Genomic DNA, 22,779 nt, shown 5'->3' with positions numbered 1-22,779 from the left:
AACAGTCGCAGATGCATTCTTACACAGATACATTTTAAAATACGGTGCACCGATAAAAGTCATTAGCGATAACGGAAAACAATTCATTAGTCAAATATTTGAAAACATATGCAATGGACTTGGCATACGCCATATCAAAATGGTTCCGTATAGACCACAGGCTAACATAGCAGAAAGAGTTAATAAAAACATAGTAAAAATAATTTGCAGTTACGTGAGCACACATCACAAGCGCTGGGATGGCTACATAAATGAATTAGCTTATGCTTTAAGAACGGCAAATCATGATACTACGGGAAATACCCCAGCAGAATTATTCCTAGGCCGAAAATTAATTACGCCTTTAGATAAATTATTCTTTGTGCAACAAAGAGAGCAGGAGTTTAAACAAAAAGATGTGCAAAAGCTGATTGATCAGGCGCTTAAAAGCTCGGATACGGCAAGAAATAGGCAGAAAATATATTATGATGGAAAACGCCGTGAAGCAGATTTTAAAGTTGGGGATAAAGTATTGAAGCGGAAATTTTCTTTATCAAGTGCCCCAGACAATTTTACTGCAAAGCTAGCTCCAAAGCTTGAAGGCCCCTATGTAATTCAGGAAATCAAAGGAGTAGTATTATATCTTAAGAACGAGAGAGGGGAAATCTGTAAAGCAAGTCCCGACCAGGTGAAAAAATACTATAATCCAAATGATTTTGAAATCCTTAAAAGTTTCTTGCAGGACTCAAGTCTAAACGAAATAGAAGGTCCAGAGATAACAACTATTCCACCACCCAAGAAAGAGAGAACTGAAGAGAGACCTAGCCCTTCTACAACCCGGACGTCGGTATCAAAAAGAAAAAATAATTTTCAAACTCCAGCGTTTAAGAAAAACAAAAATACAGATGCACCGGGTAAAGAAACCGTGGTAAAGAGAAAATCACCACCTACAAAGGATTGCAGGAGAAATTATATATCAAGGAGAACGCGCACACGGCCACAGAGTCAGGTGCCAGCAAGGCCGCCGTTCCGGAAACTGAAACGGCAACAGGAGGCACAAAAATACGACGAACAGAAGAAATTCAAGAAGGACTCCAGACCGGAGGACGTCAAGACCAGCCGTCCCAGGGAAAAACGGAAATGCCAACAACCAGACGATTACTCCGCCAAGAGGCCAGCATATAGAGGACGCAAAAGAAAAAGCAATGTGGACGACACTCGGAGATCAATAAGGAGAAGATTGACATCCATGAAACCTCTAACTTGGGAGCAATATTGCCAAAAACGAATGACGGAGTTTCAAGCATCGAAAACTCAAAGATAAGTTAAAACCTTCTATAAATTGTTTTTCTCTTTTGTTCCGAAATGTTATGCATAAGTACGAAGTTCTATGTTTTGACGAAAGTCAATATGTCTCGGTTGAGACTTAGTTTTGTTTTACTTTATTTAGCTAAGGCAAAAGTATTATTTTCTTTAAGTGTAAAAGCTAAAAACAAGCATTTTCTGTTGGTCGAAAGACTAATTCTGTTATGTTAAAGCCAAAATTTGGCAGAAGATAAAAATAACTTCGTATTCTTGTACTAATAAGAATTTTAGTTTCAGTGCCGCCAGCTTGGCGAAGAATGAGTAAAGTAAAAATTTATTTTCTCTTATTCATTTTATGGTAAATTGTAAAAATCATATGTATTAAAATTTTGTAAATGTACGTAAATACTTGAATGTTATGTAAAAGTAGAATTTAGTCTAGAAGCATAAAATTGTAGATGCTAAAAGTGAATGCTTAAAAGCAATGAAGTCAAAATTTAAGTATTAAATTGTAGATAAAGTCATGCTTTAGAGCGAAAGCCTGCATGTTTAAAGATGAATGAGGGGGAAGTTAGAATGAATGTGTTTTGTAGGGTTCTCCACCTACATTTGAATTTTTAAGAATATTAAAGTAGCTCATTGAGTTGTAGAATGTCGAGTAAGGTGTGTCTATTTGGTCGTTGAATTCTAACAAATCATGGTGGTTAGGGGAAGTGTTGTAAGACTAAAACACGAATATTCCCGTTTGACACCACACACGGTGGAGAGCCAGGGTAAAGTTAAATTAATGCTTGAAAAATTGAATGAATGTGAAGTAAGCAATAACTAAGAAAAACGAATCGTTAAAAACAAAAATTTATTGTGTCAAGAAAGTGTAAATTATAATGTATTTAGAAAGATACTGATACTTATTCCTTCCAGATGCTGGAAGGAAAGACCAAGATTGATTGATGAAGTCCAGGAAAAATTGCTGTAAGAAGAGAGCTTTATAACGATCAACAGAATTTTAGTATACAATTTGTTACATAAGATTTTTTTTGTGTAAACGAGGTTCTCGCCAGTTAGTTCAGAATTAGAGAAACTTACAACAGGTCGTTTGTAGGACCTGCTTCCAAGTTTTCCAAATTCTGGCAGCGGCAAATGTAGGGTTTATATTTATTTTAACTAACATTTATTTTAAGTTTAAACTATCTTTCCTGTCAAGCCTTACTTTCCCCTGGAACTGCCAATGCCAGAATATGTAAATTTTAGTAGAACGCGCAAGGATTCAAATTATCAGCGGAAGTATTATGATTTAAATAGAAAGGAAACAGATTCGTTCGGGAGGTGATATTCTTACTTCACGAGCGCGGAGGTAGTTAGCGAAAAATTGAAGAACCCCGCGTTTCGGCCTATGTGCTTGGCGGGAAGTAGTGTTAATCGTCCAAGTGAGCTTCAAGTCTGCTGAATTAGCAGCGGTATTGTAAAACGCGGTGAGTTAGTTATTTTAGAGAGCCTCGTAGTTAGAGTCTTGTCTTTAGTTTCTTTTCAGGTTATTATTTTTATTTGACCGCCGAGTTGGCGCAGTCTGTGAGCGTCAAGAGCACGCAATTGTAATTTTTACGTTGAATAAAAAGGGACTTAAACCCTTTACAAGACTGTGTTTTATCCAGTTTTCACAGTCACCCCTTGGTTGCGTGCAAGTTGGAGGCGCGCAACGTTACAACTCAGAATGCACAAAATAAACCTAGAACTATGTATAAAAGAAATTAAGCAAACAAAAGAAAAGAGAACAGTTTTTCACAGACGATTGAGTATTTCTCATTCAATTAATTCAGTTCTCACTTCGCGACAAGGCAAAAATGCATAAAAACTCAAAATATCTATATTAAAAATTACGAAGTAAATGTCAAACGCTTATTTTCTCGAAAAAATTCCAGAAAGAACTAAGCATGATTTAATTGGCAATAATAAATGAATGCGTTATCTTTGTTGTTGCGCTGCTAAGTTTCTCTAGATTGGCAACAAATCCACTAGTCTCCTGTTTCAAATGTAAACATCAATGGCCGCCATTAAAAATAGGCTTAGCGGCAATTAAACAACTTTAAAATTGCTGATAATTCTAAACGTATTGCACACAGATTTACCAAAGGCATAAAATACTAATCCTTAAAAACAACATAATTCAATCATATTTAAAGCAAAAAATGTACAATTTACAAACATGTAAGAGTAAAGAAACTGAGATCACTGAGCCGGGTAATAGAGTGGATATATATATAAATATATTTATATACGTTTGGTGCGGCCGATTGCAACCAAAATACGAGGTGCATATCTACATGTTATAGCAGTCCTATATACAAAATTTCAACGTTCTGAGGATACTCGTTTTTGAGTTATGCGAGATACGTACGTACGCACGCACGTACGTACATACGTTCGTACAGACGCCACGAAAAATTCTCTTCAGAATTAATTTTAAAGCAGTTTTATAATTTTTTTTGAAGGAAGAGTCTTTTATTCTGTCCTTACGTACAGATATCTCGCAAAAACATCGTTAAATTGCATTCGATAGCGGTCAAAATGGATATTTTCGTTGAAATATGCTGCCTGAAATTTTTCGCGATTACAATACTTCCTTTTTACTTCGTACAAGGAAGTCAAAATAAATACACAGAGAGAGAAGTATAGTCATTTAATCAATATTAGTCTTGCGCTCTTAATATCAAGATTATCATTTCCAGAAGCATAGCCTAAAATAAGTAAAATTATAGCAAAATATGCAGTTTTTATTGCTAATGTAGTCTAGAGTTGTTTGTCATTAGTTAAACAGTCATTAAACTAATTTTAATGTTATTGTATTATCACTGGGGACCCTTTCACTTTCTTAATTAACCTCCTCATTAATAAAGCCTCCCCCCACACATACACACATACTTGATGGAGCAACTGAAGCTACCCAGCACTTGCTACCATGTCCTAGTGTCGAATTCCGATTACAGAAAAAGCAGTGGGTTGCATCTGGAGCTTACAACTCGGGTTTGCCGTGGGTAAACGTATATTCGAGTTTCTTTTGTAAGAAACTTCTAGAAAACTCTCAACGCAGGCTGGCAGCATGAAAGTTTGCGTGATTTTCCTCACAAGTGACGTATCAAAAAATCTTCCATGAAGGCATATTCTTCCTCTAGGGAGCATATTTTGCCGCAATTCTAATAATAATTTTTTTATTGCACTGTGTTTACATTTTTAGCCTTCTGTACAATTAAATCTGATGATGAAAGCATCTTTTTAAATTAAGGCATAACAGCTCTAATTAAACTAAATTTTATTTTTGAATTTAAAATTTCATACAAAGATCCTTTTTCGGATCTCTATCGTTAAATGTCTGTACATGCATCAACTTCATTATTTCCGAGCGGAAACATTCTTTTGAACTTAGTAAGGAACGAAAAACTAAAATGGCACATCTTCTAAAAACTTCTTATTCAAAGTAAGCTATTCTAAGCAATAAGAACAATGCATTTAATTTAATGTGGCCACTAGACTACGCTGGGGCATATACAAGATGATCCACAGGTCGCGCATTTATCTTTACATATAATAAAAGAAAGAGTCTGTCTGTGTGTGTGTGTCTTTCGTTCGCGCTGCGCGTAAGCTAATAGACCCACGGCTACGACATTTGGTACATAGGTGCATCTAGACAAGAGCCAGTGCACCTCGAAGCGATTTTTTTCGAAATTCGAATTAGAATTTTTTTATTTTATGTTTTGTGACGAAATCGCATCATTTTGAGACATAATGGGCTATAGGGAAGCGAGATTTTATTCTACGCACACCATTTTCACATGGTCATGAAACGTAAGCACTTAGCTATTTTACGAGCTTAAAATAAATTTCGTGTTTCAGTAAATCGATTCAATACGAATTTATTTAACAAAGGGAGCTTAATACCTTTCGAACGGGATTTTTTCTAAAAAAGGCTTATTTTTAAAAATGTATAGTTTATTTTTCTTTGATTTTTGGACACGTTAAACTTTCATCCTTGCGACTGCTTTTACAAAAAGAATTTTGGAAAAATGATAATATTTATATTTTAAAAAAATGTTTTAAATGAAGCCTCCGAGTACACTTCTCACACCTCACATCTTTAAAACTGTGATTTTGGCAACAATTTTCCCGTCTTATTGTTGTTGATAGATTTTTGATGAAATCGCGTCATTTTGAATAGTTTCATTCTTTTAGAAATATGGGTTTGGCAACAATTTTTCATCGTATTTCTTATGTCACTGTTTTTAAGAGATTGGCATATTTCATTGTCATTTATATATATATAATACATTTTTATTGATTTTTTTTTTTTTTTTTTTTTTTTTTTTTTTTTTTTGATAAAGTAGTTTTGCAGAGTAAAGTTCTGCGCGGAATTTTATGTTTTTTGAGTTGCTTTCATGTTATTTTTTGCTTATTTCACTGTTTGTAAGATATTGAAAAGTTTTGCATGATTTTTGTTCTGCAACGGAAAGTTGGTCAATTTTTTTATTAGGATAATTAATATTTGTATTAAGGGATATAGCTTAATTCACTATGGGTTTCGGCTTCCCTGTTCCGAGTAACTAAATCTCACTACAGGTCGACTCTGCCTTCGGGCACGTCGTGGAGGTTCAACCTCCACTATTACCCTCCAGCAGAGCCGCGCACCACCTGGATACGTCACCAGGGAGCACCGGTCGTCAATTGCTCCTGCCAGTCGCTCGGACGAGCCCGTCGCAGCGGGACATTACCCAGCGACCCCGGGGGAAAACCCCACGGGTTACTAGCACCACGCCGCGCTAGGACGTGCCAGACTCCGAGGCCGGCCAATAAGTGACCTTTCCCAGAGCCTTCAGAACCACCAAGTTCATAAATTTTATACCCCCGTGGCCGAGACTGCCTAGGTACAGATCCTAGCCAGTAGCTTCGCAGAGTTCTCTACGGCGACCCCCGGGGGGAGCTTAATTCACTGTAATTTTGTTATACGTAAGAACTTTTTTTTTTATGAAGTTGTTCTGCAGAGTAAAATTCTACGCAGTTTTTAAATTTAACGTTTGGTGTTCCCTTCAGCCATTTTTCCGATACAATTAAAAAAGCCAGACGAAGGCTGGCAGCGAAACTGCTAGTAATTTCAAAAATTTCTAAACTCCGAAATGGCTATTAAAGGCAAAACGTTTCAATGAATGAAACTTCTGTATTCTTAAAAGTAACAAATCACATGAAACTTCAGTTGTACATTATGCCATTACTTTGTAGAGATAATGAGGTTGTTTCGAAGCAGATGTCGTGAACGATGTGCCTTCGCTGGGAATCGAACTTCGGACCCCTCGAATACTCGCCGAACGTGCTGACGAAGTGTGAACGTACCACGAAGGCATGCTAAGAAGGTGGAAGAAATACCTTATAATCTTTAAAAATCCAGTGATTTGCTGCAAGACAAATTTTTATGATTGAGCTTTACTTCAACAACGCATTCCTAGAGAAAAACTGTTGAAGCTTTTAAAGATTACCTCCCCAAATGTTCGTCAACTTAACAAGACAATAAGTTTCCGATTGGTAACTTGATTTCGAGAAACTAAAGTAAGCGTTCACCATAAGAAACGAAGTAGCCGCTAGTCTCCTATGAGTTCAGACAAAATGGACTCTCAATCAAATCTATGCGTTGCGAAATAATGCTCAATCATAAAAATTCTTCGGTAAATCTTGGGCATCTGATACCAAATAAAACAGTTATAGGGGGTCATTGAATGAAATGATTTGCCATTTATATCCATTTTGTAATTTGACAATTTTTGAGAGTTTGATGACAGCGAATTTTGGAACACCCTGTACCTTTCTACAGAAAACAAGGGTAAAGATTCTATAATGTATTTTAAGCAACATCGTAAAACTCAAGAATAAAATAATTTTAATAATAAAGAAGAGTAAATACATTTTTTGACACCATTTGCCGTCACTAATGATACATCAAGAATTTTTCTTCCCCTTTTTAGCTCAAAAGCAGTTAGCCCAGAAGTGTTGGTTCACTATAAAAGTCCGAATCTCTTTTCAAATTGTTGCCACCCAATATTAGAGCCCTGCATTATATTAAAAAAATAAAGAATGAAGAATCTGCACTAATGTATGTATGTTTCTGGCAACGCAAAATTCTGTTTTGATTCAAAATTGGATGACTCTGGGTACCGTCGTTTTTTCACAAAGCGAGAAACATACATACGTTCATGTAGGGCGATAATATTGGGTGGCAACAATTTAAATAGTAATTCAGTCTTTTGCTATGATTCAACAGAAAAACCTGTTTTGAGACTGATAGCCCTTCTTAGCTAAGGCCATTTGGGCTAATATTTCATATTTTTTAAAGAAAAGTGTAAAATATAAGAGAAAAAGACCATTTTAAAATGCTTTCTTTTATATTTTCAGAGAAATCGGCATGGAACAGAGCAGTTATAAGCAAATGAACCTTAAAATATCTTTTGAAGATTATTTCAGCCGCGAAGTATCTTCATCATTTTGTCTCTTCCACCACAATTCTCGAGATTCGTATCTAGTTAGCTATAGGGCATTTTCTCCCTGCTTCCTGCATGCCTTCGTGGTGTAGCGCTACGAGGTCCTGGTTCGAGTCCTGGCGAGGGCACTGCTTATTTTTCATGTCTTCTGATTCTAAACAACCTAATGTCTCTACAGTGGCGCCCGAACTAAAAGGTGGAGGATGACGATTCTTTACCAACAGAATTTGGCGATTGAGTACGCTAATCACCAGTCACTCTTTAAAAGGAGATTATATAAGTTATTTTCTTCCTCGTTCCTGTATGCCTTTGTTGTGTAACTGTAGCATACTCGGCGCTTATTGGAGAGAGTCCAGGTACCAGTATGTTGCTAAAGAAATCATATTTTGAATAACATTCTCCTCCACCCGAGTATGAGCACTTGAAAGCACAGATCAGGATTTTTTTTGTTTATGTCATATTTTGCGAAGCTTTAACGAATTTTTGATTAAAAAAACTCAACGATTCCTAAGTGAGCAGTGGTAACACTGTACGAAAAAAAAAAAAAAAAAAAAATCTGATGTGTACACCACATGACTTCCTTGTACGGAATATTAAATTATACGCATTTGTTTCTCGCACTTCTTTTAAACTTATTGGATTTAATTAAATCTACTTCGCCGACAGCGCATAAACCACAATAGAATAAAGGCATTCTTTAAAATTCACTCTATTTGTTTAACATAGCGACACTCTGGCACTAGGTTCACTTAACAGTATTATATTTCACTCATATTATAACTCAGAATGCACAAAATGTATATCATTTAAAGAATTATCTAATCGATGCGACATGTTCTTTTCAAATACTATAATAAAGCTAGAACGATGTAAAAAAGAAATTAAGCAAAAAAAGTAAAAAAAGAAACCATTTTTCACAGACGATTGAGTATTTCTCATTCAATTAATTCAGTTTTCACTTCCCGACAAGACAAAAATACATAAAAGCTCAAAATATCTGTATTACTAATTATTAAAAATTAAGTAAATCTTAAACACTCAATCTTATTTCCTTGAAAAAATTCCAGAAAGGATTAAGCATGATTTAACTCGCTATAATAAATGAAGGCGTTATTTTTGTTGTTGCGAAGCTTAGTGTCTCTAGATTGGCAACAAATCTACAATTCTGCTGTTTCAAATGTAAACTAACTATATGTTGTCCGCCATGTTATTTAAAACTTAACCGCACTTAAACAGCTTTTAAGTTGTTGATAATTGTACAAATATTGCTTCCACAATTACGAAAGGTATAAAAACCTCAACCGGAAGATAAGAACAACATAATGCAATCATTTTTAAAGCAAAAAATGTACAATTTACAAACATATAAGAGTAAAGAACCTGAGATCACCGTGCCGAGTAACAGAGTGTATATATATATAAATATAGTATTTGTATACGTTCGGTGCGGCCGATTGCAACCAAAATACGAGGTGCACATCTACATGTTATAGCAGTCCTATATACAAAATTTCAACGTTCTGAGGCTACTCGTTTTTCAGTTATGCGAGATACGTACGTACATACGTTCCTACAGACGCCACGAAAAATTCTCTTCAGAATTAATTTTAAAGCAGTTTTATAATTTTTTTGAAGGAAAAGATTATTTTATTCTGTCCTTACGTACAGATATCACGGAAAAACATCGTTAAATTGCATTCGATAGCGGTCAAAATGGATATTTTCGTTGAAATATGCTGCCTGAACCTTTTCGAGATTACAATACTTCCTTTTTACTTCGTACAAGGAAGTAACAAAAGAAATATATCTCTAGTGTGAGAGACCATCTATCGGAAATTATCAAGATATGCTGTTTTTAAACATTTTCAACCCAAACGGACATTACCGCAAATGCTCTCGATGTTATGTATGAGAGTGTAAATGAAAGACATGCCTAAATACCACTAACAAATTACGAAAATGATCATGTAAAATCACGCAAAAAAAAAAAAAAATCACTAAAAGCGTTTTGTCACTTTTAAAACAGCTGTCACCATGTTTTTCTCTCATTATGAAAAACCAACAGTACCTCTAAAGCCAGCAAATGTTCAAAAAAATAGTCCTCCACCCGAATATGAGCAATTGAAAGCCCGAATTTACAATTTGATTTATAGTCCATTTAATATTTGGAAAGCTGAAAGTAAATGAGTTTGAAAATTTTGGAAGTGGGGCATAACTTGGAAAAAAAAAAAAACAATTACAATCTAGCCTGTTTCTGTTAACTATTAAAATTTGTTCGAAGCATAAATAAAAATACAAATGTTTGTATGCAGACGTCTATATCTTCAGATCTTTGGTTTGGGATCTATTTATGCCTTTGGTGACACTGGAAAAAGTAAACCTTAATAATTTCGCTAACGCATCTAAACTTTTCATCTAGCATGCTGCGGCCCAGTAGCAACCCCTTTTCTCCACTGAGATTTTTTCGCAACCCCAGAACCCCATAAGCATTACGCAAATCCTATTGCACTTTTAGGTCATTAACTTTATTTCTAATTTTAAGACGCAGAACAATGTGAACATTTTAAACAAGTAACAGACGAAATGACAGCGTCACGTGCAAAGCAAGTAAAATGAAAGTTTATATTGTAAAAAGAATGCGTCAAAACGTTTTCGTTTTTCGATTTTGTCTGAATGGTCTTATCTTTATCCATCTTCAGATATATTGTGTAAAAATATTTGTTAATTGTAAAATTATTTTTACAAGTTAAAGCAATATTAAAACTGTTACTGCAGGTTGCAACCTACAGTTCAAAAGACACTGCTCTAAATACACTGAAAATGCGGCTAATCTTTGGAATATGGTAACAGGTAGTTTGGCGACATTTTGGTAAGGCGATAAAGGTTACTAGCTAGGACATTAGCAGTGTACATGGATAAAGTCAAGAGTGTGCGCAATGCTATTTTTGTGCAATTCTAGGATGTGTTAAGTGAATATAGGTCGAAGGGTATATGGATGATACCGTGTATGTGCAATTCTTAAAAACGAGGCAAGCAGTGAGCGATTCTGCACTTTCTCCCAATTTCGTACCTAATCTTCGTCATGATTAAGCACTTTTGTTCCATAAAAGTTCTAGCATAAGCGTAATTCGGCTAGCAGATTGTTCGAAAAAAATTTTGAGTAAAAAAAAAAATGCCTTTACTTCGTGAAAACAAAATGGCGTCAAAAAAATAAATAAATAAAAGTTTCTGTAGCAGTATTGGTCGCCAAATTTCGCCAAAAAATCGCCAAGTTACCATAATCCGAAGATTAACCGAAAATGCTCGTAGAAAGTGTATGCCAATTACACAGTATTCTAATTCAGCTCTGCCTCACAATTTCAATGCAGTATATATAAGTAATATTCAATATATAAATCCGTGCATAGGATGTGAAAATACTCCAACACATATCTGTTTCTAAATTTCAAAACAATATAAAATAATATAATAACAAAACAATATAACAATACACAGTGTAAATCTGTGTATAGGGTGTAAAAATAAGTTTAAGCACTGTTAAAACACAAATAAATATTCGTTCTTTAAAAGCACGGTAATAATTTCAGTACTCAATCGTACTCAGGTATACATATCAGATATAAGCAATTATCATGTTTTCCTCTAAATAACGCACATAAATAGACAGAAAGTTGTTCAAGAAAGATTTGCCAATACAGTTTACACACGCATTCATCGATATCACTTCAAAGTATTGAGTAATGTGCAATTTCTCACTATCATATGCTACGAAACAAAATGATTCCCAAATTCCTGTAAAATTTATATAAATCAGTTTAATGTGTAAAATAACGAAGCAAAACCAAATACATACCGAATCGCTTCGAGGTGAACGAACACTTACATCTTTTAGTCCAAATAACTTCAAATCAAAACTTAAACAATCCATTCCGCTTATGCTAAACCCGCTGAATATGCTTATAGCTCTCCAAATAAGTGTTATAAATACACACTACATCTCTGAAACAACTTCAGATCGCATTTTAATGTAAAATATAACGCAAAATTTCAGATACACTATGTATTTACCAAAAAATAATGATAAATTGAAGAGCTCGCAGAACCAGAGACAGCAATGGCGTCGAGCATGCGCAGAACCAAACATTAATGCGGTAATCCAGTACCCAATGACTCGCCAGTGGCCGAGTGGTAAAGTCGCCGAACGCTGGTAGTTCGGTCCGAGGTTCGAATCCCGAGAACGGGCTGTTTGCATGAGCGTTTTCGTGGTGTTCCCAATGTGTAACGTGTATACGAGTCGGTTTGCCTTAGAAGTTTCTGTCTGATTGCTGTCTCATCTAGAAGGCTTCCCTCTAGAAGGCAGACAGCACTGGAGGCTTTGCCGTAATCATATAAGCAAACAAACGAACGAATACTCCATGCTCTTGTAGGGACGAGTCGAAAATAAAAAACAAATTCGAGATTGATTATGTTATTCTAATTTCAGAACAGGAAGAGAAAATATTGAAAAGCCACCTGTATGAACATAACAGTGTGTTTGGAGGCGAGCTTATGCTATAAAACGAGCAATTAGCTGGGCAACATAGCGAAAAGAGAACCTAATCAGCATTTACTCAAAGAATGAGGCATCAATTTAAGCAACTACAGATTTCAGAAATAAATCTCCAATTGTACAAAAGATTCCCGAACTTTTTGTCTTGTTTCTGTTTGCTACTTATAAGAAAAGCTTCTCATCGTGTTACAATGATAAAATAATGATGATTGATAAAATTGAATAAAAATAAAATAAATAATCGCAGATTACTTTTTCTTTTTAGATTCTGCAATCTAACGGTTTAAGAGAATAGAGTTAAAAAAGTGCAGTAAGTGTTTTCTAAAGGAAGGTAAATAAAATTAAATAAAAAAAATCGCTAATTTTTAAAATACAGTCCACTATATTTCTTGTAAAAGCGTCTATAATCGCTAACAAAATTATTCCAAAGGGGTAATTTGCCAGAAGAAATATTAATTTTGTTTTGGAATTTCACTTTTCAAATTGTAACCATCCAATATTAGAGCCCTGCACACCTAATGACTCTACAAGCGGTCATTAATTTGGTCTCATTATTAAGCCAAGCGGTCTAATTATTTTGCCTTTATTTGTTCTTGGAAAAATTCCTTTGGTATACACACAAAGTTTTTTTTTGTTTGGTTTATTAGGTTGCAGCAAAGAACTGGAGGGCTATCTGCCTCAGGGAAAGGATGCCTTCGTGGAGGACTTTCCAAAGGAAAATGGCTCGTTTACACGTTACGCAAGGTGAAACCCCCGAAAACGACCATGCAGTTAGCATGTTCACGGGATTCAGACCTGAGACCGAACTACCAGTGTTCAGCGACTTCACCGCTCAGCCGCTAGTTGGCCGTATACACCCCAAATTGAATAATGAAGTATACCGAGGTACTACTGTATGAGGATAATGTGACCAGCTTGTGTTTCTCGCATTGTGAAAATACAACGATTGCTAAAGTCATCAAATTTTGAATATCGTATATCGCCGTCCAGCTCGGCTGTGCAATTTGATTTATTGTGTATTTCATATTTTGTAAAGCTTTAACGAATTTTTGATTGACAGACTCAAGGATTCAAAAGCGGGCGGAGTATCTCTATCCGAAATTGTGAATATATGCTGTTTTTGAATGTTTTTAGCCTAAAGGGACGTTAGCCCAAATGCTCTGAAATGCTTATGTTTGCGTAAATTAAAAACACGCCTAAAAATTCACTAAAAAATGTAAAATCGCTAAAACAGAAACAGTTTGTTTAGTATTTTTTGTTAGCACACAAATTTCTAGTGTATCTTGGCAACAATAGTTGACTACCTCTCATGATTCAATTACGGTTGCTGTGGTAGCCCGAATTCGGAATTTGTTTTATAGTCTATTTAATATTTTGTAAAACTTTAATGAATTTTGGACTAACAAACTCAATGCTTCCAAAGCGAGCAGCAGTAACAATGTACGAAAAACAAATCTCCAGCTGGGTGGCTGTCTATCGAATATTTTAAAGATATGCTGTTTTTAAATGTCTCAACACAAAGGAACATTTGCCCAAATGCTCTCAGAACATGTATGTGTCTGTAAATTAAATAAAAAGGGCTTAAAATTCGCGTAAAATCACGAACAAAATCACTAAATGTGTTTTACATTTTTAAAATTGTTTCCACCACGTGTTTCTGGCATTCAGAAAAAACAACGGTATCTAAAGGCATCAAATTTTGAATAACGTAGTCCTCCACCGGAAGCTTATCACCTGAAAGCCCGGATGTGGAATTTGGTTTATTGGAAACTGATGGTAAATACGTGAGTTTATATTTATATGTAAAAACTAAAGGCTTACCTGAGTGCAGGCCATTTTAGCCAGTTTCAAATACTGCAAATTGCCATTCAAATTTCTTTACGAAGAGAATACATAAAAACGGCATATCTTTAAGTTTTCTGATAGAGTGTTAGCACTATATTATATTCGCACTATGCAGTTTATTATATTCGCTAGATCATTTCTTTAAAAACTAACCACTCATGTAACCAGCAGCCTAAAACAGTAATCATAAAAAAGTATATGATGATTGAATCGGTGAAGTGTAATTTTATAAAAATATTGAATATTTCTAATTAGAAATGTCGATTTTTACACGTGTTTATTTAATTCAATCACATTAAAAAGTACACAAAAATATTCTTAAGAACTCAGTTCATTGTTTTTTAAACCGCTTAATTTATTACTCGACAACCTTCCTGAACAAATTTGAAAGTATCTTAAGCTTTAGTGAATGGCAACACGCTGGCACGTGGAAGATAAAAATATTTAATTCCGGCCGCTGCAACACTTTGCTTTCATAGAGTCGAATTTGTTAGCACAGATCGAAAGATAATTATCTTAAAAATCTTTATTTGGAATAGTGTTGCGCTGAGTGTGTTAATCAAATCAATCTTTACGTGTGTTAATCAAAAATCCATTAAAGTGTTAAATTATAAATAAATTATCAGTTGTTGCCTAGCAATTAAAAGCGAGAGAGCGGTAAAGTCGTTTTCACCGAGGAATTCGCCCACAAGCTCCTTCTGGGGTTCTCCCGGCTGAATGTCTTTCAGGACCCTGGAAATTTATAGCCATGGGGGGGGGGGATAAACATGTGTTGCATCGTTTATGAGAGGGCGGAAGGCTTCATTGGTAAAAGAAAGGTTTCCGAGTAGAGGATAGGGGTCTGAAATGTTAAACTTGTTCCATTTCGTGCTAGAAATACTGATAAAATTTACACTTTTTTTTTTTTTCCCCCAAATTTTTCATAGTTTATTCGCAAGAAAATAATGCGCAGATGCAAAAATTTATAAAACGTATGCACGATTTTTGCTTATTCGAACTTCCCCTTGATTAAGGAGTCCACACCAATTTTAGCATCAAGTGATATGTCTCTTTTTATAACATAAATATTAATAGTAAAAAATTCAGCATGTTTTAGACTATCAGTTGTAAAACAGGCTATCGGCCTTAATTTCTCAATATCGAATTACTTCGCAATACACTTTATGTATGAGAATGTTTTGTTAAGTAACTTAATAATAATCATAGCTTTAAACAGTAAATAGTACCATAAAAGATGCCATATCATTAATTTGAATTACTTTATGCATTCAATTTGGTACGTCACACACAGTGTCAATATTTTCAGCGTTGGTCTAATGTCTTGTTACCATATATTATCGCCCTGTGTTATATTTAAAGAAATTAAATAATAAGGTACCGACATGAACGCATGTATGTTTCTCGCATTGTGAAAAAAACGACGGTACCCAGAGCCATCCAATTTTGAATAACGTAATTCTCGAACCGAACAATGGGCACTTGGAAGCTTAATTCGGAATTTGTTTCATCGTCTATTTCTTATTTTTTAAAACTTAACAAATTTTGATTAACAAACTCAACGATTTCAATACGAGCAATGGCAGCACTATAAAGAATAAAACATTTTTATCTTCAGCGTGCGAGACTGTGTATCGGAAATTTTAAAGTAGGCCGTTAGCCTAAATGCTCTCGAAACATGTATGCGTCTGTAAACTAAACATATAAAAACCTGAAATCTTTCAGATTTTTTTTGTTACTTCTGGCAATGTTTATTATTCTTTCATTTCAAATTTACCTCAAGTAGTACCTTTTCATTCTACATACTTTTTTGGGGAGGCTACCAACGGACGAGCTGCAAAATCGCTGAAGGCTGGTAGTTCGGTCCGGAGTACGAATGTCGGCTAACGGGCTGGCTGCCTGTTTGTTTTTTGTGGTTTTCCCCATGTGTAACTTGTATAAGAGCAAGTTTTCCTTAGAAAGACCTCCCTCATGCAGACAGCCCTTGTATATTTTGCAGTAACCAAACAAACCAAATTATTCTACATTTTATTAATACTGTATTATAAGAGGCATATAATTGTGGCAACGGTTTTATAGATAGGTAGGTTGTTTTGTCTTTAGAATTTTATATATATATATGTCATAATAAAAGCAAAGGAAATAACGTAGCAGTGTAGATGCGTGATTAGATCCATATTGAAGAAGAATTTTGATTGCGTAGTACCATAAAAGATGAACTTGGCAGTCGAGGCAGTTTTAATTCCATTTTTATTTGCAACTGATATTTGTGGCCACAATCACTTGGCACTCTAGTCGTGCAGAGATTTACATTTTTGATATTGTTGGGATAGAAAGCAAGCCAGCGAAATTACATCTTAGGACAGCAGAGAGCAAAAGCTGAAGTGCGTCGTTATGAAAGATGGAAGCACGCGAAGAGAAAAGTTTTGGTTTACAATTCGGTGATTGGTCGTCAAGAGGCATCTGGTATTAACGGTTACGTAAGATCGCATGATTAATTTGAATGACGCAATGCAGATAAGTTATTACGATTTTAGAATAGAGAGGAAGAATTAATGTTTATAGTTATATTATAATTCTGATTCATACATTGTTATCTTACATATATATATATATATGGATGTTGACCATTTTTGTTGCAAAGAAATATATCATTCTCTGCTAACCCAGGCTTTAAAGTCTGAACTAAAAATGTACCGATGTTCTAGAGGGCAGTAAACCACAAGAATGATAGAAATGTGATAGGCAAACAAAATACGCTTTGGCCCAAAATTATATCTCATACATAAAACTAATACTATTTATGATTCATACAGAAAACTAATACTATTTATGAAATCAATATGAATAATGTTTCATGCAATTAGAAGAAAGCTAAAGTAAAAATTCGTATACAGTAGAACTTGGTCAATCTGTTCCGAAGAGTCTGAATAAAATGATGAGGTATTGAGAAATGGAATGACAAATGCTCTAAGCCAAGCTTAAAGTTTCAGAGTTTAACTTCAGTGTTCGTTCAGTCAAAACGTTTTCTGGTAGCAAATTAAACCCTTATTTAGAAGAAGATATCTGTGTGCCATTATGGCAAAGCCTAGAAGGCTATCTGCCTAAAAGGAGGGATGCCTTCGTGGAGGAATTTCTAAGGGAAACTGGCTCGTATACACGTTACACATGGAAATAACCTCGAAAACGCTCATGCAGCCAGCCCGTTCGCGGGATTCGAACCTCGGATCGAACTACCAGTGTTCAGCGATTTTACCGCTCAGCCGCTGGTGGGCTAGAAGATATGAAACTGAGAAATGTCGGCCGTTAAATGGAACACCGTATTTCCTTACGCACTTCCCCCCCCCTTTTTGTAGTAAATGTTTCGTAAGTAAATCGAGAGGGAAAAATTATGCGAATACCTTAATTTCCAAAGGACGTGGTTACAGCAAGAACATGAGAAATGAAAAGTATTCTTTGAATGACCTACATGTAACTATTACAATATTACTTTTTTTAAGTAATCTTTATTCCAACAAGAATGAGTAGTAATATTAACATTAGTTTAACTAATATGTCTTCATGTCTACATCCCTGTAACATGGATCTCGCCGTTGTTATTCCTCAAAATATCTATGCAGCTGGCTCAGCGAAATGGTAAACTGAATGTCAGTTGGTGTTTGCTTCGCTCTGACTTGTCGGTTATTGAATTAGACTAACATAAAATTCAACAGTTAGATAGGAACGTTTCGGAGGTATCTTCGCAAGTATTTTGCGAGAGTTTGTCTGTTAGTAAGATGAAAACAATCACCTATATGAACAAATTCATTTTAGAATTTAAGGGAGTTCGTTTTCTGAACGCATTGAGAAAGGAGAAAAATCACGCGAATATTTTTAAAACTTTCAGAACCTGGCGCTTAAGATCAAAGAGGAAATACGCAAGGGAGAAAAGGGATTTACGCGAGGAAATACGCTAATTGTTTTGCATGCAAGACGTAAGAAAAAATGGTATTATAAGCTGAATATATAAAAGCAGGTTGTCTTACATTATAACTCTTTTATTGTACATTTTATAAGAGATCTAAATTGTATAGTTTAAACAGTGTGGGATTTTTATTTTCCTGGGAAACTGACATTCCGTCTACAACTTCGCCGTGGGAGATGCACATTCACCTTCTCTAATTATTTATGATTGAATTGAGGTTTAAGGAGTACCATGGACAACAATAAAACTGTCAAGATTCATTTGCAGGGAACTAGAAATGAAGACATAACAAAGATGTGTGGTTTAAGAATCTGTATTTTTAAAGTATGGAATAAAATATATTTATTCCCAGCCATTGAGACTGTATACAGGGAATTCTAAACATGTGCTACTTTTAACTGTTTAGCTATTTTGCTGTTCAAATGGGTTTCCCAACTAGTCCGTTTGTGAATCCCAGCTAGCCCGTTTGCCTGCAATAGAATCCAGTCTAAATCGAACTACGAGTTTTCACCCGAGTCTACACTAATTATACCATCAAGTGATGTGTCTCTTTTTATAACATAAATATTAGTGGTAAAAAATTCAGCATGAGTTAGAATATGAGTTATAAAACAGGCTGTTGGCCTTAATTTCTCACTATCAAAACTAGTCGAATTACACTTAATGAGTGAGAATTCTTTGATAAGTAAGTTAATAATAATCATAGTTTTAAATAGTAAATAGGGCCGTAAACGGCGCCATATCATTAATTTGAATTACTTTATGCATTCAGTTCGGTACGTTACACTTAATTATGCACTGATATTTTCATCATAAGTCTGAGTTATTGCCACCAAATATTATCGCCCTGTATTATATTTAAAGAAATTAATGCATGTTTACTGCATGTTTCTCGCATTGTGAAAAAACAACGGTACCTAGAACCATCCCCTTTTGAGTAACGTAGTCCTCCATCCGAATATAGACACCTGGAGGCCCAAAATCTAAATGTCTTAATTTGTTTCATTATCTAGTATTTCATACTGTGTAAAACTTTAATAATAAATTATTTATTAACAATGACCATTCTGTTTTGCCCAATAAAGTGGGGTCCAACCACAATTGTTTATTGTATTTGCCTGAATATTAGAATCATCATAGTTTAACTATTCCTGCATGACTCTTACTTACCTCGTTGGCATCAAACGGATTCATTCTTAGACTTATTACAAGCAAAAGTAATGAACACAATATAAAAACATATTATTGAAATTGAATGCTATACAGAGTTCGTACACACGGAAATTAAGTACTTTTAAGGACCATTCATGAAAAAAATTAAGGATCTGTAAGCAAATGGGAACAGAATAAATTCAATTAAAAATATTATTCTATGCCTAAATTTCACTCTTGTAATATCATCCTAAAGATAAAATAGATTCCTAAGTAATATGCATTATTACTAAACATGAATTAACATAATTATTAATAAGTTTGAGAATAAAATAAACTTCAGTAAATATTTTAGCATTAAATATTTTACACTTATAATAGGTAGGACATATTTGAAAAAAGATGAGTGACATTTACGTTTTACTAATAGTTAGCTTTTTGTAAATTTTTTTTGACTCATTTTGTCACATACTTGGTCAGTCTAGAGCAGAGTTTCTCAACCGGTAGTATGCGTACCACTGGTGGTACGTAACAAGAAAATAGGTCGTACACAAAGAAGCAAAGTATTTTTAACTATTTATTTCAAAAATTAAAACCCCAACATCCTCATAGAGTTTTTTCTCTAACACTCGTAAATTTATGCGATCTGAGCTTTGTTCGAGAGTGGTGGTAGTAGTAGTAGTAGTACTTTGTGGTGGTGGTACTAAAGGGTTTTCAATTTTTGTTTAGATGGTACACGTTAGTCAAAAGGTTGAGAATCGCTGGTCCAGAGGTTTAGTAAATAGCCAGAAGATTTTATGTCAAACGGCATAGGTTAAAATGAGAAGTAAGATCATAATCAGCATGATTCATAACAAAAGACTGATGTTATCACCGCAGCTGCTTGTTTAGAGAGAGACCTGCTGATTAGAACAAACCTGAAAGGCATGATGCAGGCACGGTTGGCAAGTTTAAAAGTTAGTCAAGCTCTGTTTGATGCAGTTAGTGTCATAGCTTTGTGTAGAGTTCCAGGGGTTGTAACCCAGTTAATATACTTTCAGGTTCCAGTTGCCATTAAAGCACCAGAGATGTAAGTTGTTTTCTACTATTTTAAGTCTCAGTAGATGCAAATAATATGTTTTACTTGAATTTCTACATTTTTGTGTTTTAACTTGCGACTACAGTGAGTATAAATGAAAGGCAATAACTCGCTTTAATATGTAGAGATAATTTTTAAGGGTAAGCAGTTACTTATAAATTATTAAATTAGGTGAATAGGTAACCTTAGTCATTATGGATCCTATTAAAATCTAAATCTAATAAAATTTCACAGTTTAAAATACATGTAATTTATGACACTGATTCTTAAAGGATATTAGAATAATTACATATTAAAAGCTACAAAACATTTATGTTTTGTAACAACAACACTCAACAAAATATTTATCCGTCATTTTAATTTGAAGCCTTACAAAACATTTTGGCTAGTTTATATCGATTTCCTTCTCTTTAAGCATCTTTCCTAACAATAATTAGAGATTTGTCTCAATATGCAAACCAATGCTCTCGCTAGTTTCTGCGTGCTTTATCTCCTAACTTGTAAACTTCTCCACAATGTACCTATGAGGGTTTACTTGATCTTGTAAAAGTTAAATAGTTAAATAACTGGTTTTTAATAGTCCAAAACCCCCAACAGACGTGAAGCAAATTATCACTATGTCTGAAAGTAACTACAATATCAGACAAAGGTTTAAATAAACCTTTTATTTAAAAAGAACTGGGAACAAACATAAAGGCATGTTCTGATGCTAACAAAGTCAATTACATCTCAGGGTGGCGTAATTAAACAAGAACATTCAAATTCAAACTAAAAATGTGGACGAGTGGTCAAAGATTATACAATTTAATTTTAATTTAATCTGGCTCAGTAACTCTATCATATGAGGAAACAGAAATGGAAAATTATAGTAATGGCTAAAATCATAAACAATTGGGTAATTTACATAATAATAACTGCACATATCTTTGACATAAAAAGATTTTTAATTAATTACCTGTTTAATTAAATGTTTTAATTAACATTTTAACATAGAAAGATTTTTAATTAACTACCTGTTTAACTAACTGTTTTAATTAACATTTTAACACAGAAAGATTTTTAATTAACTACCTGTTTAATTAACTGTTTTAATTAACTGATTTTTAACTAAAATTTTAACATAAAAAGATTTTTAATTAACTGAGAGTTGGTAAAGAACTTAGTGGGTATAAAATGTCAGCCATTAACTTGAAATTATTTTTAAATTTTTTGAAATTATTTTAAACTTGAAATTATTTTTAAATTTTTTGAAATTATTTTAAACTTGAAATTATTTTAATAAATAAATTTAAACTGGCTCAGTAACTCTTATCATATTAGGAAACAGAAATGGAAAATTATAGTAAAGGCTGAAATCATAAACAATTGGGTACAACAATATAATAATAACTGCACATATCTTTGAAGAATAATTTTCTTTATTTATTCAGTTTCTTTCTTCAGCACGTTTCCTTTTCATTTTAGAATTTTTGGATTTAATTAAGGATTTCCGTTTATCTAAAAAACACTAAATGCATTTAGAATGTATAGAAAAAGGGACTAATTTAATTTATTTACTAATATGGAATTCAAAAGAAATATGAAATATATATAGTAAAGGCCGGTTACAGAGCTGGTGTGGCAGAGTTTTTAGAATTTAGTGACACACCAAACAATAACATCTAGAAATGCCAAAACCTTTAGAATTTAGACAGGCACTGCAAGCAGAATTTAGATAGGCACCATGCAGTCGAATTTAGGATCCACAGAGATTTCATCAGATGTCAAAATGCCTCTGTGTATGATGCATTAAGACATATTAGATGCATCTTTTAAATTGTAAGTTTTCAATTTCTTTCTTAATAAAAAAAAAATCCCTTTCTATAATGCCTGCCCAAGTAATAAGATTAGAAGCATTTTTGATATTTTCCATGCTTGTATATAGTGAAAAGTAGAGAATATAAAGGGAAGATAAACATGTTAAAAAAAAAGATTCTAGTATCAGGAGTAAAACATTCAAATATTATGTCTTCATTGTTCTTCCAGACGTTCTCCAAAAACTACGAAATTCATCGCAAACTTTCTGTAAAGTACATCCATTACGCGCTGATACCATGGAGACATTTTTCATTTTGTCACATATTTCTCGAATCTTCTAGAATCGTGGGTCTATAAATCTTGCCTTCAAATCCTTCTAAATTTTCCAAGCTGAAATGTCAAAAATTCTAAAGAAAAATTATCTCAACCAAATCTGTAACAGCAAAGCAACAGAAATATTTTGGAAAAAAAAAAGGGAGAGAAAAGTGTAAAATTAATTTTATAGAGAAAACTGATGCATATTCTCAGAATTTTGAATATTTTGAGACTATTACATGGACTGCAATGTCAAAAATACTAAAGAAAAATTACCCTTACC

The sequence above is a fragment of the Stegodyphus dumicola genome, chromosome 4, assembly GCF_044657685.1.
Source record: "Stegodyphus dumicola isolate Sdum_Otavi_A_Nest chromosome 4, ASM4465768v1".
In the NCBI taxonomy this organism is placed as follows: Eukaryota; Metazoa; Arthropoda; class Arachnida; order Araneae; family Eresidae; genus Stegodyphus; species Stegodyphus dumicola.
Note: the sequence above shows the minus strand (reverse complement) of the source record.